Source organism: Gracilinanus agilis, chromosome 2 (genome assembly GCF_016433145.1).
Source record: "Gracilinanus agilis isolate LMUSP501 chromosome 2, AgileGrace, whole genome shotgun sequence".
NCBI lineage: Eukaryota > Metazoa > Chordata > Mammalia > Didelphimorphia > Didelphidae > Gracilinanus > Gracilinanus agilis.
Window position 1 is genome coordinate 304,157,594 of NC_058131.1, and position 17,409 is coordinate 304,175,002.

Genomic DNA, 17,409 nt, shown 5'->3' on the forward strand with positions numbered 1-17,409 from the left:
TTTCTCTCCTCCTCCTCCTCCTCCTCCTCCTCCTCCTCCTCCTCCTTTTTCCTCTTCTCCTCCTCCACCTCCTCCTTTTTCCTCTTCTCCTCCTCCACCTCCTCCTTTTTCCTCTTCTCCTCCTCCACCTCCTCCTTTTTCCTCTTCTCCTCCTCCTCCTCCTCTTCCTTCTCCTCTCCTCAACTTCTGTCTCAGAATCAACACTAAATATTGGTTCCAAGGCAGAAAAGTGGTAATGGCTAGACAAATGGGGTTAAAGTGACTTACCCAGGATCACACAGCTAGGAAGTGTCTGATGACAGATTTGAACCCAGGACTTCCCATCTCTAAGCCTGGCTCTCTATATGCTGAACTACCTATCTTCCCCTCCTCCACTGGAATTCCATGAATTAAAGTTTCCTTTTAGGATAAGAGCTAATGTTAGTGCCACATAGCACCATGCATCTTGTGGTAGTCTCCTGCCTAGTCAGCAGTCAGCACAAGGAAGGTAATAGGTTATAATATAATATAATTAATATAATGTCTATTTCATTTTTCTTGTGACAATTGAGGAATCTGAGGTCTGGAGATGTTAAGTGGCTTGTGCACAATCATATAAATCGACAACATGAGAGTCTGGGTTTGAACCCAGGTCTTAGGATCCAATATCCTTCCCAGGATAGCACACTGCTTCCAAGGCTAGGATAGGATTAGTCAAGAGTCTAGTTAGTATTTGTATGATTTAAGATGGTTCTGAAAAGTAATCTAGCTAAATAAAAATGTTTGTCAATGCTGGGCATATCAGAGACTATCAACCAAGTTCCACAGAAGAGCCTCTGGCACCCCAAAGGAAATATTGATGGAAATAAGCTGCAGTTTTCAGTGTCCTTGTTCAATATATACAAGGAGCTTCCTATGATATAACGAAGCCCAGGGATCTTGGCAAAGCTCCTTTAGGCATGTCTCATAGCAATCTTCCCTTGATGAACACTTGTCTCTCTGATTCCTTCAATTTAGCATTCAAACTTAAAGAGATAATTGTTGCAAATGAGATGCTCTGCCTCTATCTTCATTGGTACCTGTGGTATTGTGGGTGGAGATGGGAGTTCTCTAATTCTCCAAGGCTCCCCGAAGCTCCATTCACAATTAAAATAATAGGAGAGTTCGGCATGAACAGCATAGATCCATAGCCAGCCTTTCAGAGGGAGGAAAGCCAGATAAACATCAAGCTCAATCCTTTTTTGCTTTGAAAAAACAGTTTTATTTAATGGAAGCTAAGCTTGGCTCATCTGATTACAAAACAGGTGCATTTAAAATGAGCCCATTTCTGCCAGTTTTCCATCTTGCTGTCCCATGGCTAGATGCTAATGGGTGACTAGGGACAGATTTCTAAGGGGAGGAGCTGAATGAATCAGAGGAGACAACAGGGTGGGGACCCTTACCATTTGTTGAAACTAGGAGTGAGAGGGAGTAGATTTGTGTTTTTACTTCGAATGGGTCATTGTCACAAGTAATTTCTGCTTAAGATGTGGCAAGGTAGGAAGTAGACAAAAATGGAGTCATGTCAAGTACAACCGAACTTTTTTTTTGCAGAGGTTCTAAAATAATGGATCAGGGCAAATATTTCACTAGATTTTAGCAAGCCATTGAATAAAGTATATAGAACAGGTGGACTAGTGCACTGAGTGCCATGCCTGGAGTTAGGAAGACTCTTCTTCATGAGTTCAAATCTGACCTCTGACACTAGCTGTGTGACACTGTGCAAGTCATTTAACTTTGTTTGTCTCAATTGCTTCATATGTTAAATGATCCTGGAGGAGGAAATGGCAAACCACTCCATTATCTTTGCCAAGAAAACTCTAAATGGGGTCATGAAGAGTCAGACTCTACTGAAATGACTCAACAACAGCAGTGTACTCTATTCATGTAGGGAAGATGTAGTGATCTATATTAGATAAGAAATATTAAACTTGCCTCTGCTGCAGCTCAGACCATATGAAAATATAATTAGAAAATGTTTAACAAAACAAATAAAAATATAGAACACAGATAATGTTAATTTGTGATTTTTTAAGTCAATATATAACCTTTACTTTCCATCTTAGAATCAATTTGTGTTGATTCCAAAGCAGAAGAGCAGTAAGCAGTAAGGGCTAGGCAATGGGGGTTAAGTGACTTCCCCAATATCACACAGCTAGGAATAATCTGATATCAGATTTGAACCCAGAACCTCCCATCTGTAGGTCTGTCTCTCAATCCACTGAACCACTTAGATGCCCCCTAGGGATCTGTTTCTATTTGAATTTGGCACCACTGTACTAGGCAATCCAGCAAATAAATGGATTTGGAACTGATAGAACTAGAATCCTCAGAGCGGTCATTAATGATTCAATGCCACCTTGGCAGGAGTTCTCTTGTGAAGTCCTAGGGATCCGTATTTGGCTCTGTGCTGTTTAACATTTTTATCAGTGACTTTTGGCAAGTTCATCAGATTTGTAGATGACACAAAGCTAGGAGAGCTAGCTAACACACTGGCTGACATGGTGAGGATCCTAAAAGCTCTTGACAAATTAGATTATTGGACTGAATCAAAAAGATGAAATTCAGTAGAGATACATCTTTCACTCGAGTACAAAAAAATCAGCCCCACAAACAGAAGATCAGAAGGCACAGTTAGCAGTTTGTCAAAAATATCTAGGGGTTTCAATGAACTGCAAGCTCGATATGAGTCATCAGTGTGATGGAGCAACCAAAAAAGCTAATGTGATCTTAGACTTCATTGAGAGATACTGTTTCCAGAAATAGGGAGGTGATAGTCTCTCTGTACTCTACCCTCATCAGACTGTACCTGGCGCATTATGGTCAGTTCTAGGACTCATGGTTTAAGGACAATGATTGATAAACTAGAGAATCTGGAGGAGAGAAGCTAGCATGGCTAAAACTTGCTGTATGGAAATAGTGTTGTGTTTCATCTTTTGACCTTTCCTTAGCTGTGTTAAGAGAAAGCAAGGGGACAGTTCTGTAGCTAAGAGGATCGAGAGACAGGCTGAGAGAGATGGGAGGTACTGGGTTCAAATGTGACCTGAGACACTCCCTGGCTGTGTGACCTTGGGCAAATCACTTACCCCTAGTTTAACCTTTTTTTTAGCCCAACTGTCAGCCTTTACTGCTCTTCAGCCTAGGAACCAATACACAGTATGATTCTAAGATAGAAGGTAAGAATTTAAAAAAACAAAGACTAATATTAGTGAGAGGTCTTGGAGATTGATTGTTAGTCTGCCTTATCAGAGGTCAAAGTTTAATCAAAAAGGAACACCTTTGAATAGGTTATCAGGATAAATTGTTCATTTAATCAATAAAAGTTTGTTGAATGTCTTCTCTTTTCAGAGCACTATGAAAGAAAAAAAATGAATACAATAGTATCCTGGCCCTCAAGGAGCTTATAAGCCAGATTTAGAAGGCAAATTAGAAATAATTTAGTCCAACATTTTAATTTTATTCATAAGCAAACTGAATTCCAGAAAGCATCTGTGCCTTCCATAGTGTCACAGAGGTAGTAGGAAATTCAGGATTTGAACTCCAATTTTCTGATTCTGAATCCAGTGTGCTTTCCAATAATTCAGAGAAAATAGGGTGTCATTAAGTTAATAAGCATTTATTAATTGCTAACTGTATTCCAAGAATTGAAACTAAAGAAAGGGGAAAAACAGTATTCACAAGATGCAAATGTGAACTAGTTAAGTACAAAAATGGCCATGAAGGTACAGAGAAAGGAAGGATGATGTGGACCTATTGGGATTGAGATGATTTTCATAAAGGAAGGGATTCTTTTCTATTTCATATCAGCCCTAGATTTTATCTGATAAAATTTTGAGAATCTAGCTTTTATCATTCTTCTTTTATCCAATATTCAGAGGAGTCATATCACAAATAATTGAATATCAGAGCTGAGAATATGAAGAAATGATATAAAACCAGGCCAGGAAGAAGATAAAAGGAAAAGCAAGGCCTGGAACAGTCCCTGGACAGATGGCTCAGTGTCAGAGGAACAGGATATGGGTATGAACTAACAAGTGTGATGGTGTGGTCCATGTGTCCTTGGTAGCCTGGCCATTTTGGGAAGCATTAGTCCTAGAGTATTAGAGATAACGTGGGAAGATGTGATGGTAAGAAGTCTAGACTATCTTTCTTACAACCCAAGGGAGGAACAGGTCTAGCATTTATGAGGCAAGAATAGATTATGAAAAATGGATTCCTTCACAAGGAGGCAGCTACTGGTTAGTTAAGGAGATTGTCTGAGAAATTTCCTTTGGACTGTTTGTGATCATAGCAATCACTGTTTGCCTATCTGCTCAGCTATAGAGTAGTCTCCTCCAGAAGCATCCCAAGATGTGTTTCTTGACAGAATCTCCCCTTCATCTTCCCTCTTGCCTCAATCACACAAACCTATCAATCCCCATTGACTTACTGACACCATCCTCATCCTTCAAGACACAGCTCTACTGCAGGCTATGTCCTCCATAAAACTTCCCTGATTTCTTTCTCCTCCCGGTAAGATGAAAGTACTCTCCTGAGAACTCTAAACTTATTGAGCACTGATACTCTACCTGATCCTTTTCAATTCAATAACAGCATGCTAAGAGATATAGATGAGGTGTACTTACCAGCTGGGGATTCAGAGATAAAAAGAAAAATGAGTCACTATCCTCAATGAGTCTAAATTTTCCTGGAGGGATAAAACATGTACTCAAATCAACAAATAATTTTTTTAAACCTTCCTTCTTAGAGTTGGTGCCTAGGGGGTATTATTTCTAAGGCCAAAGAATGGTAAGGGCTAGGCAATGGCGGTTAAGTGACTTGCCCAAAGTCACCCAGGTAGGAATTATCTGAGTTTAAATTTGAACTCAGGACCTCCCATCTCTAGATCTGGCTCTCAATCCACTGAGCTACCTAGCTGCCCTCTTAAACAAATAATTTGTGAAAGGAGAGGATGATAAGGCCAAAAGTATCTGGAAGGGCTTCACATGTGAGGTGGCACCTAAACAAATCTTTGAAGAAAGCTAAGGATGCTGAGGTAGACATGAGGAGGGAGTTGTTGCTATTGTTGTTGTTGAAGTCGGGGTGGCTAGGTGGTTCAGTGGATAGAGAGCACTGTTCCTAGAGTCAGGAAGATCTGAGTTCAAATATGGCCATAAACACTTCCTAGCTGTGTGATCCTATACAAGTCAGTTAACTTCTCTTTGCCTTAATTCCCTGGAGAAGGAAGTGACAAACCACGTCAGTATATTTGCCAGGAAAACCCTATGGGCACCATGGGCATGCTATGGTCCATGGAGCCTTGAAGAGTTGGACATGACTGAATAACTAAACAACAATAAAAAGGATGCCAAGAGGTGGAAATTTCCAGCAGTTTCCAAGAACTGAGGAGACAAGTCAAGAACCTGCACTGGGTTGAGGAAGTTAGAGTATGCATTCACAGTCCATAAAGACACAGTACTTGCTCAACGGTTGGTGGAATACTCATTCCAATGAAAACCCTCATTCCAAGAGCAAATATCATTATCTTTACTTAGCAGACTGAACACTTAAGACTCAGAGAGGGAAAATACTTTGCCCACTCTCACATTATTAGTGATAGTAGGTGATGGAGCCAGAATTTGAATCTAGATCTTATGGATATAACTCTAGTTTTTTTTCTACCTCACCATCCTGCTGCTATTCAACACCTGCTTGTCTTTGATTAAATGATTAAGGAGCTCTCCAAGATACTGCAGATAATGGCAAGAAGTGGACAATACGGTGACCAGAGTATCCTGGGTTTGTTAAGACTCTAGATAGGAGATAGAATTAAGCTTGGTTTTTCTAGCTAGTTACAGAGTCCTCCTTTTTACAGTGATTGTGATAGGTTTCATGGTCTGTAATGTCCAGTTAATTAGAGCCAAGGCCACTGCCACTCCATATGAAGAATCTTCTAGATTCCAAATCTCCCTCTTATATCCAATAGATAATCAGTGCTCTTGAACTGCCAGGGCTTAGAAAACTTCTTATCTAAGCCCAGGTGTCAACCCAAGCACTCCGAAAATCAAAAGATCAGACAATGATTATTCCCATCTCTCAGAACATTTTCCTATTCTTTTTCATTCCCAGGACTTTCACAACTCATTTGTGATTGTGTGATTGTGTGAACTCTTCAAGGCAGCATGGACCATAGTATGCCCATGGTGCCCATAGGGTTTTCCTGGCAAATATACTGGAGTGGTTTGTCACTTCCTTCTCCAGGGAATTAAGGCAAAGAGAAGTTAACTGACTTGTATAGGATCACATAGCTAGGAAGTGATTATGGCCATATTTGAACTCAGTCTTTGCCCTTTGTTCAAATTAATCGAATGGTGAGATAAAACGATGAGTTGTTTGCTGATATGTATGTTTGTATCTGGGGTTTCATCAAAACACTTACCTCTAGATAACTTCACTGGGCCTTAGTTTCTTCATTTGTAAAATGAGGTAGCTGGATGAGATGAACCCCAAGGTGTCTTTGAGATAGATCTAAATCTATGGCCCTAAAATCAACAAACTCCTGGAAAAATGTGACATTGATTTATATAAAAGCTTGGAGGACATACCTTTCAAGATTCTACTTTGCAGAATCCTGGGGTAGTAAATGAGATATTTTAGCTTGTTGGTTTAAATCTAGCTTGACACCAAACAGTCCAACACACAATCATAGCAGCTACAAAAGGATACAATAAACACAGATAAGTGTAGCTAAAGAGAAGGTTGGAGGGAGAAAGACCTTTGGTAACTTGAAGTAAATATAGGCAACTTGTAGCTCTTGCGGTAATTCTAACACTAAGATCTCTTTTGAGACTCCCTGCTCAGGGAGACTAGGGAGTGCAGATGTCAGGAGTAACAGAGACAACCTATTTATAACACCTTATGGCGCAATCAATGCAATGTGTGGAACAACTTATGTTAAGAAACATTTCTATAAGTCCTCATAATTCATCTGATTGTACAATAAAAGGATTTAGTGCGTCTTATTTTTCAAAAGCTTGAGAGTTGTCTCAAATCAGGCAGTATCTGTTAGAAACAATTTCCTGAGAAGAAAGCAGGCTGCCCACTGTACTTCCTTTCCTTCCTCTACAGGCACACCATTCAGAAGCTTCTTAAAGGCAAAAAAATGCATAATATTCAAATCAGTTCTAAATTTGTCTTTGTTAATATGTATGACACACTGGTTAGGAGATGAATTTCAAGTTGTTGTTTTCCACAAAAATGTTCAAATAATTAATATCCCCAATGCTGTACAATGATAAATATTCATGGCCATCAAATCCTATTGGGCTGCTTTTTGTCAATGGTACTCTCTCATTAGGCATTTTCTCATTCCTTTAGTAGTACATGTCTCACCAGTGGTAAATGCTGAAATGTTTTTGAAACATCATTTCACCTCCTTATCCCAAACCTGAAAGGAAGGCAAGGTAGTGAGGTGGACAGACTGCTAATATGGGAGTCAGGAGTCTCGGTTTCCAAATTTAGCTCTAATAAATATTAATAAGCCTCAGTTTCCTCATCTATAAAATGAAGTTAATAATATTTATCTACTAACCTCACAAGGCTGTTGTGAGAAAAGTGCTTTGTAAGACTTAAAGAAATACAGAGGTTCCTAGCTGTGTGGTCCTGGGCAAGTCACTTAACCCTCATTGCCTAACCCTTACCATTCTTCTACTTTGGAACCAATACAAAGTATTGATTCTAAGATGAAAGGTAAGGGTTAAAAAAAAAAGGAAAAAAAGGGCCATGGCTTCTTATTGTTATTTTTAGCAGGATTTGGGTTCTTTTTAGGTTCCTATGGAAGAAAAGTTTTTCTGATGGAGGAAAAGGACTGCTATGGATGCAGTGATATCTTGATTCTCAAGTGAATTGGATTTAAGTGAGGCAAGTTGTACAAAGTCATCAGCTTCACTTTGTCTTCCAGAGTCATTGGTGTCTGACCATGCACTAAGTGCACCACGGGGCTTGCTTCAATTTGTTCTCATCCACCCATTCTGCTAGAGGGAGTTTTCCCACACTTGTGGTGAACATCGTCCTCACTTGCTGATGGCTTTGAGACCTGTCAGTTATCCTCAACCTGCTTTGGCCTGTCTGCTGAGACAGTTTTACTAGCGTGTGGCTAGTTGTAGTTGCTACAGCTTCTTGGAGTCACAGGTGAGAGTCCAATGATAGATGGATGCAAAGGTGGATGAGCAGCCTTGGAAAGGCTTCAGCAGACTCTCACACCACAGGTGTGAGTCTTCACTGAACACAGCAGAAACCAGGCCATCTTACTCAGGAGCCATTTTTTTTTTTGTCTTTGATAATTCAGATAATTAGAAGTGAGGCATTGTAATGGAGCTCAATTAGTAAATCAACAAGCATTTATTAAACACCTACTTAGTATGTTTCAGGTACACAATGATAGGTTACTAATGATACAAGAACAAAACTAAAATTTTCCCTTTCTTTAAGGTAATTACATTCAATATGGGGAGAGAACACTTACACATATAAGTATATGTAAAATAAATTCAAGATAATATTTGGAGGTGGAGGAGGTACTGAGACTTGGGGGGAATCAAGAAAGATCTCATGTAGAAGGTGATTTGAACTGAGTTTTTTTTTCTTTAATCTTCACCTTTTGTCTTTGAATCAATACTGTATATTGTTTCCAAGGCAAAAGAGTGGTAAGGACTAGGCACTGGGAGTTGTGACGTGTCCCGGATCACAGAGTTAGGAAGTTTCTGAGGCCAGACCTGAACCTAGAGCCTCCCATCTTTCATAAACACAGGTTATTTTCAGACTGATTTTTCTGGGTCACTCTGTGTGTGTGTGTGTGTGTGTGTGTGTGTGTGTGTGTGTGTGTGCGCGCGCGCGCGCGCGCATATGCCTGAAGAAGGATTTGACTTTCACACCAGCCAATCTGAAAAGGTCAGGAGAGAAAAAATAAGACAAATATGAAAGGACTAAAGCTAATGAGATGAACAGAAAAGTCATTTTCTATTAGCGTCGACTGCACTCCCACCCAACCCCGGCAAAAGGCAGATGGAGCCTTCATGAAAGCTGCCAGAGAAAATGGTTTTGAAAGAGAAGTCAAATAGGAGGAAAGTTTTCCAAGTTGTAAAACAGTTAAGACTTCAATCACCAAAGTCATGTTTCATTCTGAAGGCATTTTTTTATTTGCCTGGCAAAGATTCCATTTAACATTTCACATACCTTAAGGATGCAAACAGAAGGAAATCAATGGAAAAAATGCTATTAGTCTTATCCACAGTAACATATCCTTTTCTCGTCATACTCACAGTTATATTGCCACCCTTTCTTCAGAGACTGTAATTTCTGCTGATGCCTGTCTCTTCTTGACATTTTTTGTCTTATTAACTGATCTATTTCTCCTGTTTATTCCCTCGTGGCATGAGAGATGATAGACAGATGGATACATTTCCCATGAAGTCTTGGGTTCCCCCCACCTCCCCCCTTGCTCTCAGCTATATTCTACATATAAGAACTGTCACCAAAGTAATCTGGCCCTGCTTTTGGTGTGTGAAGTGTCTGGAGACCTCTCCAGCTCATAGTCCTAAACACTGACAGCCCAAGTGGAATTTTAAGCAGGACGTAAATTACTTTCCCAAGTTGTATTTTAGAGGAGAGAGAACCAATGCCTGCTTCCCAGAGATACAGCCTGACCCAAAGCTTATGAATTCATGCGATAATCTCTGAAATGTAATAACCTCTGGCTCTGGCTTTTCAAGGGATGGGATTCACATCCTCTCCTCCCAACTTCAAAAATGTATATGTGTGTTTTGGGTTTGCCATGAAGTTATACATGAATGAGGGCCTTTGAGATGACAGATGAACTCTTGGAGGTGGGGGAAGGTGGAAGAGGGAGGAAGAGAGGAAAAGATATTCTTAAAATAACCTCCAGACAGGCTGAAAATACTCCTGTCTTGGCCCACTCTCACCTTGTCACAACGGCGAAGTGTTTGTGTCTGAAGGACAAGATCTGCAGAGCACCATCCTGCCCCATTCTGATGGGTGTTTGAATTATACTGCAACTCATAATGCTTTTAACTTGTAGGTCCAAACCTCTCTCTCTCTCTCTCTCTCTCTCTCTCTCTCTCTCTCTCTCTCTCTCTCTCCTGCTTTCTGCTGTCCATGTCGTCAACCTATAACCTTATTATCAATGAACGAGATTATGGAATAGTACCATGAAATGATGTGGAAGATGGGGTAAGGAGAGGAAGGGAGCAAATAGTTATTAAGCACTTACTTTGTGCCAGGCACTGTGCTAAACACTTCATAAATATCATCTTATTTGATCTTCACTATAACCCTATGAGGTAGGTGCTATTAAGATTTTATTTTATAGTTGAGGAAAATAAGGCAGAAAGATTTAATTTATTCGAGCAGGTTCATGTCATTAGTCAATGTCCAAGGCTGGATTTGTACTTGGATTTTCCTGAATCTAGAGTCAGTATTCTATATCCACTGTAGTGATAACCTAGTAGTGATAAAAAACCAATCTGAGAGAGAGACAAGAAGATTTGTATTCTAGTCTTAGTTCTGATATATATATATATATATCACATATATAATACACATATAATATATATTAGTTGTATGATTATAGGGAAGTCACTCCAATATCTCAGCATCAAATAGCTGATTTGTATCAATATATCTATGAAATATTTTCTTCTCTTATACATTCCTCCCTAGTTCTTTGCCAGAATTCATCACCAAAGCCCTTCTGAAATAGCCCATCATGATATGGAGATGATCCTTCATCCTCAAAGGCTCTAGCAATGGAGGAGGCAGTGCTTGCTATACTGAGAAGAATTTGAGTAGAGATCTGAGTATGAACTCTGTATGTCTCTCTGAATACTGGGTGAACTAACTGAACTCAGATTCATGACCTAGGTTGGCCATTGAGTGATGAGGTTTGTTTTCTTTGTGTGTGTGTACAGCATAGATGATTTCTGACAAATTCTGGCTTCATTGCTTAACCTCTCAGCGCTTCTTGCAACTCTTTAACACTGTAATATAGAGTATATATAGAATATATATCAATATTATCTGTATTGGTAGATGGAGGTTCTACACTAGGATAAACATAAGGATTCACATAAGGATAAAAGCATAGGTTTAAATTCCACCTATAGAGAGCCAGCTCCCTATATGGTAGGGGTCCTGAGTGGCGTTTTGCGGCGTCGGATTGTTAAGACAGGAAAAAGAAAATGAGAACAACCAGACTAGTGGTTATCCCATGTTGCTCTAAACTCTGTGGGCTTTGGAGTTTATTATATACTGATTTCAAACAAAGAACACAAAGAAAGAGTCACAGCTGTGAAGGGGTCACAAATCATACACAACCCATTAAAGTCTAAAAAGTAAAGATATAGGTACAAGGACAAGGGCCAAATTCCAACCACCAATTAGTAGGGGATAATTCTGGGAGCAGAAATATATTTTATGGAGATGTTCACTAATTGAGTCCTGTCTTTCTGATTTACAGGTTTTGCACTTGGTCAAATAAAGTCCGGACTAAATTGTCAGGCTCCAGTCTTATCTAAGTAATGCAGTCTTATCTAAGTAATGTTTGTTAGGGTTCAGGCTTCTTAATTATCAAGGAGAGAAATTTTTAACTCAGTAGTTGCTGGTCTGCTAAGGACTCAAAGCTTTTCAATAAGTCTATAATGTTTTTCCAATAAGAAAAGGTATGGATCATAAAAGGTGTCAAAAGAGGGGTCTCAGATTTTTATCTATTCTCTTATTGGCTTCCCACATCCACCCATATCCTACAACCCTGACAAAAAAAATATAAAAGATGGGTGGCAATATTTATTGATGGAGGATATGACCTCACTGCTGAAGTCATGGCTCTTTAAAGTGCTGAAAAAGGACTAGGAATAACAAACAGTGACGATGATGATGATGTTGATGATGATGATGATGATGATGATGATGATGATGATGATGATGTCATCACTTTACAGGTGAATAGTGGTTTATAGTTTACAGGCTACTTTTACATACATTATTCCATTGGATCATTATAACAATGTCTCCTTTTTTGATATAATATAGATGTGTCAATATGAAGGAGATTGATAGCCACTCTAGATCCTACTTCCCTGAGACTTCAGCGGATTAGGTGATTTCAGAAACATGCTTCCCCCTATACTTAGAATCATTGATCCACTGGGGTTCTGAAAGGCTCAGGACAATTTCCTCATTTTACTCACTCAAGATAAAAAAAATAATTTGCCCAAGATCACTTTTTTTTAAGATCATACTTTTGTACTTTTTAGGCTTGGCCTGTCCCTGGACCAGATACTTTTTTTTTCATGTACATTACCTTTACTTATACTTGGCAGATTATGATTACATTAATTTGGGGTAGCCATGGCATCTAACTCTTAATGGATATAACTTGAATATTCTCTAAGGCTAAAGGCTGGACTAATCAGGCGGTAAATCTTTTTTTTTTAAAGTTTAATTAATTAATTAATTAGGAATATTTTTACATGGTTACATGAATCATGTTATTTCCCTTCTCTCATCCCATCCCCCTCCCTTAGCCAATGAGCAATTCCATTGGGTTTTACATGTGTCATTGATCAAGACTTATTTCCATATTATTAGTATTTACATTAGGGTGATCATTTAGAGTCTACATCCCCAGTCATATCCCCATCGAACCATGTGATCAAGCAGTTCTTTTTTTTCTACTCCCACAGTTCTTTCTCTGGATGTGGGTAGTGTTCTTTCTCATAAGTCCCTCAGAATTATCCTGGATCATTGCATTGCTGCCTGGACCTGATACTTTGTGGGCTCTTGAAGGCTTTACAATAGTGATAGGATATTAACATGCCATCCTAGGTCTAGGAAGATTATGCTCCTGACCCATGATATGCTGGTTCAAGTTTTTTTTTTTTTTTTTAACCCTTACCTTCCATCTTGGAATCAATATTGTGTATTGATTCCAAGACAGAAGAGCAGTAAGAGCTAGGCAATGGGGGTTAAATGACTTGTCCAGGGACACACTGCTAGGAAGTGCCTGAGGCCAGATTTGAAACCAAGACCTCCCATATCTGGGCCTGGCTCTCAATCCACAGAGCCACCCAGCTGCCCCCTATGCTGGTTAATGTTTAACAATTATGTAAACACAATGGGAGAAGTCTGTAACACCTGGGTGAGCATCTGGTGGAGGTCTGTCCAGAGCTTACACATCCAGCAGCATCAAAAGAAGTTGCAGCAGCGAAAGCAGCTTCTAGAACTCTTAGTCCAGACAAGGTAAAGGTGGTCAGAAAGAGATTAAAGGAGACTCTTTGCTGGCACTGGGTAGAACTGGTACTGACTGGCAACTCTATTGCCCATACTAGAACAGTGAGGCTGAGAACTCTGAGCAAAATCTCACTTAAATCCAATTTATGAGCAAGTCTATACATTACCTGTGATGTCATTGTTCCTTTTTGAAAAATGAAGGACAAACAACAATACCAACAAGACAACACATTTTTAAATTTAATCAATATTATTCACATTTTCTCCATTACTTTCTTCAGTCTAGACAATCAACAAAACAATAAATCAAACTTTGAATTGTAGTGTGTCTGTTTCCTAAATGTAAATGCTCACCCTGAAAAATCTCCCAAACAGGCTCCAGTTGGTGCCGCCCCCCCCCCCCCCCCCTGCTCCTGAGCCAACTTTAGGAAGGTATCATTGCGTTTAGGTCATTATTTCAAGGAGTGAGGATGAGCTCAAGGTTTATGTCATAGCCACCCTCACCTAGTCCTCTCCTTGTGAAGAGTGGTACTGGTTTTTGAGGTGGCTGGGGCTAGGCATCTATTCCGCAGCCATGGAATTCTAAATCAAAGTTAATTGTCCTATATTTTGGTCAATTGTGACTTTTTAAAATTATTATTAGCACTAGACTTCTAAGGGATAGAGTCAAGTTATATTGAATAAACCTTAATGTTACCTACATATTATGAGAGGCAGCATGGCTTAGTTGATAGAGAATTTATCTCAAAGTCAGGAAGACCTGGGTTCAAATCCTGCCTTTAACTCTCTAAAACACGTTACAGAAAAGATGCAGACCCACATTAGTGGAGGAATTTTTGATTTATCTCTACCTTTGCAATAACATAGATCCAGGTTCTGTCCCTGTCTGTTACCATAGTCCCACAGGGTGTATCTTTATTTCTTTCATCTTCAGCACCATCTCTGAATACAAAGTTGAAGGGGGTGGGGGAAAAGGGGAAATTGTCTTATTTTAAGCCAATCTGCTACATAAAAAATGTCAATTTATAGAACAGGGAAATTAGGGTATGAATATTCACATTACAGAAAGATTCAAGCTTTAACAAAGAATTTGCCCTTAGGGTTCCTTTAAATAGTCAGCTCCTTTAATGAATTTAAAGCAGGATGCGAATTACAAAAGTTAGATTTACAGACAATTTCTTAGGGATCCATCTGAAGCATAAGGAGAGCGGTACCTGGTCTGATATTTTTGTATTTCTGAGGCTATTCACTATTTCAAGCTTTCAATTTACAATGAAAGGGAAGCATGCTACCCCAGGTTTTAACATGAGTGAGAAAACCATAATAATTATGTAAAGTGAAGCATTTTACTGAGCCTTTTCTACTGGAAGGTCAATGGCAAGTCAGAAGCTGCTTGTGTTCATCAGAGTCCATTCTTCTAGTGACCAATATGTCATAATTCTTCAGCTAATGCCTGTTTTGCAGTTCAGTTCTGTGAGGCTGGGGGAAAAGTTTGTGATCACTCCCTTTTTAAAGTGCCAGACATTTTTATCCTCTTTTCTAAGTTCCAAGTTCTTTCCCTTCCTCTGCCACCACCACCAAGTGAGAAAGCAAGAAAAACAAAACCTTTTACATTATACATTATAAATATATGGTCATGCAAAAATGAATTAAAATACATTTTTGCATTAGTTGTGTTTTAAAAAAAAGTGAGAAAAGATACATTTCAGTTGGCCCTCCAAATCCATCACTTCTTTGTGTGGGGGCATACAGTATGCTTCTATCATGAATCCTTTGGTACTATGGTGGGTCATTTATAGCAAGTTTGCAAATTCTTTCAAAAGTTGATTGTCTTTACAACACTGCTATTACTACAAGCATGGTTCTCCTGGTTTGGTTCATTTCACTTAGAATCAGTTCTTACAAATCTTCCCAGGTTTTTCTGGTTTCATTAGGGTGTTTTTACAGGGCAGTGCATTCTCCTGTTCTTGGCAGAAGGAGAAGGAAAAGAGGATTTGTTTGTTCAAATGTTATTAACAAAGAACAGAGGAAAAAAGAAAAAAACAAAGAACAGAATCACCCTCATCCAAGGCAAATAGAAGTAAGGTGAACCAATTGCTGCAGAACAACCTATTTAAGATGGTCACAAATATAGCACTGATATGATGGTAATACTAAAATGAGACAAAGCAGCCATTTGAGGTTGTATTGCTCCTCCTTTTAAGGTGGGGCAGTTCTTCATTCCATTCTCCAACCCCCTTCTCCATACACAAACTCACACTAATAAGAGTTCTTCAGAAAAGGAAGGAACTGAATTGCCTTAGACCTACTATATGGCTATATGTAAGAGACTCTGGAACAATTAGTCCCTCAACAAATTGAATTAAAAAAAAAAACATTTATTAACTATCCTGCTTTGCCTCTGGAGTACCATGTCCTTTTTTGGGGGGCCATGTTATAGAAAGGATGTTATTAAGCTGATCAGAGTTCTAAGGAGGGCATCCAGGAGGGCAAGGGATTTGAGGAAGGAAATAGAGGGATGTAAGGCTTGAAGAAGACTTAGGAGCCATCATGACCAAATTCAAATATCTGATTGTCTTGTTAGGTTTGTTCTTCTTATCTCTGAGGGCAAAAGTGGGTGAAAGAAATTGCAGTTCTCTACAACTATAAGAGAAAGAAAAAAACTATATGTAGAAAGAAAGTTCTCTACAACTATAGAAGAGGCCAAAGTTTTTTTGTTGTAAGGGTTGGATGGTTGTTGCGCTTTATACTCAAAGAGGACCAAAATGACATCACCATGTCAAGGTGAATGTGCAGTGTGTTCAATTATTGCTGATTAGACTAATACAAGTTGAGAAGACTCTACTATAAGTGGGGCACAAATAACATATATGAATATTTGGGGTGGAAATGTTTCTCCATGTGCACATCTCATGTTTCTTTTTGTGCTACTGTAATTCTACTTTGCTCATAGAGCACAGCATCTTCCCAGGTTGGGCTAGTACAGGGGTCGGCAACATATGGCTCTTGAGCCAAAAAGGTTGCCGACCCCTGGGCTAGTAGATCTAACTAGTACTCTTAGTCTTAGAAGTACCCCTTTCCCCTTGTATCAGAGATCCTTTCCCAAAAAGACCAACACCCATGCAGGAACTATCCTTTTAGTACTCATTGTAGTAGACAACTCCCAGATACCCTAGTCCAGGGGTCAGCAACCTTTTTGGCTGTGAGAGCCATAAACGCCACATTTTTTTAAAATGTAATTTCGTGAAAGCCGTTCAGTACTCACAGTGCACACTCCTGTCACAGCGCCTGAAAAAAAAATCAACTTTATGGTTCCTGCAGAAAGAACCATATCTAGCCCTCAAAAGAGCCAGATATGGCTTGAGAGCCACACGTTGCCAACCCCTGCCCTAGTCCCTGGCTACAGCCTCTTTCCTAAGTCTACTTACAACCTGTCAGTGTAGGTCTGTTGGCCTGAGTTTTCCCAAAAGGCATATAAGATCCCTGAGTTCTAGTATTCTTTGGAGAATCTTCTAGCATGTTGATCCTCCCAGAGATGCTGTTCCCAGAGCTCTAGGGCTTTGACTCTGTGTTGTATTTGGCACTTGCTTCTGTGTGCTGCTGATTATTATTGACCTATCTCTTTCCTAATTAAAGACTTGGTTCTTCTGACTACTTTAGTAGTTTTGTATTTTTCAAAGGTGACACTCATTACTATTATTATTATTATTACTATTACTGCAATACTGCTGTTCAAAGTACTGAAAGAAAAGGGGTGCATATATTTCTCCAAGGCTTCAAGAAAGCAAATAAACTATGGTGTGAAATTCTGACCAAGTAGAGAGGACCCATTGTATCCTTTAATAGGGAAGAAGATGAAAAAGAAAGTAATTCTTCTAATACAATGGTTTCTAAAAGTTTTTGCTCCAGGAACCCTTTATGCTCTTACAAGATATTGAGGACTGCTTCAAAGAACTTTTGTTTTTTATGGGTTATATTTAGAAATATTTACCATTTTAGCAATTAAAATCAATTAATCAATAATCAATAAACAACCATTAAGATCCTACTATGTACCAGGAACTGTGCTAAATGATGGATATACAGAAAGAGGCAAAAGACAAAATG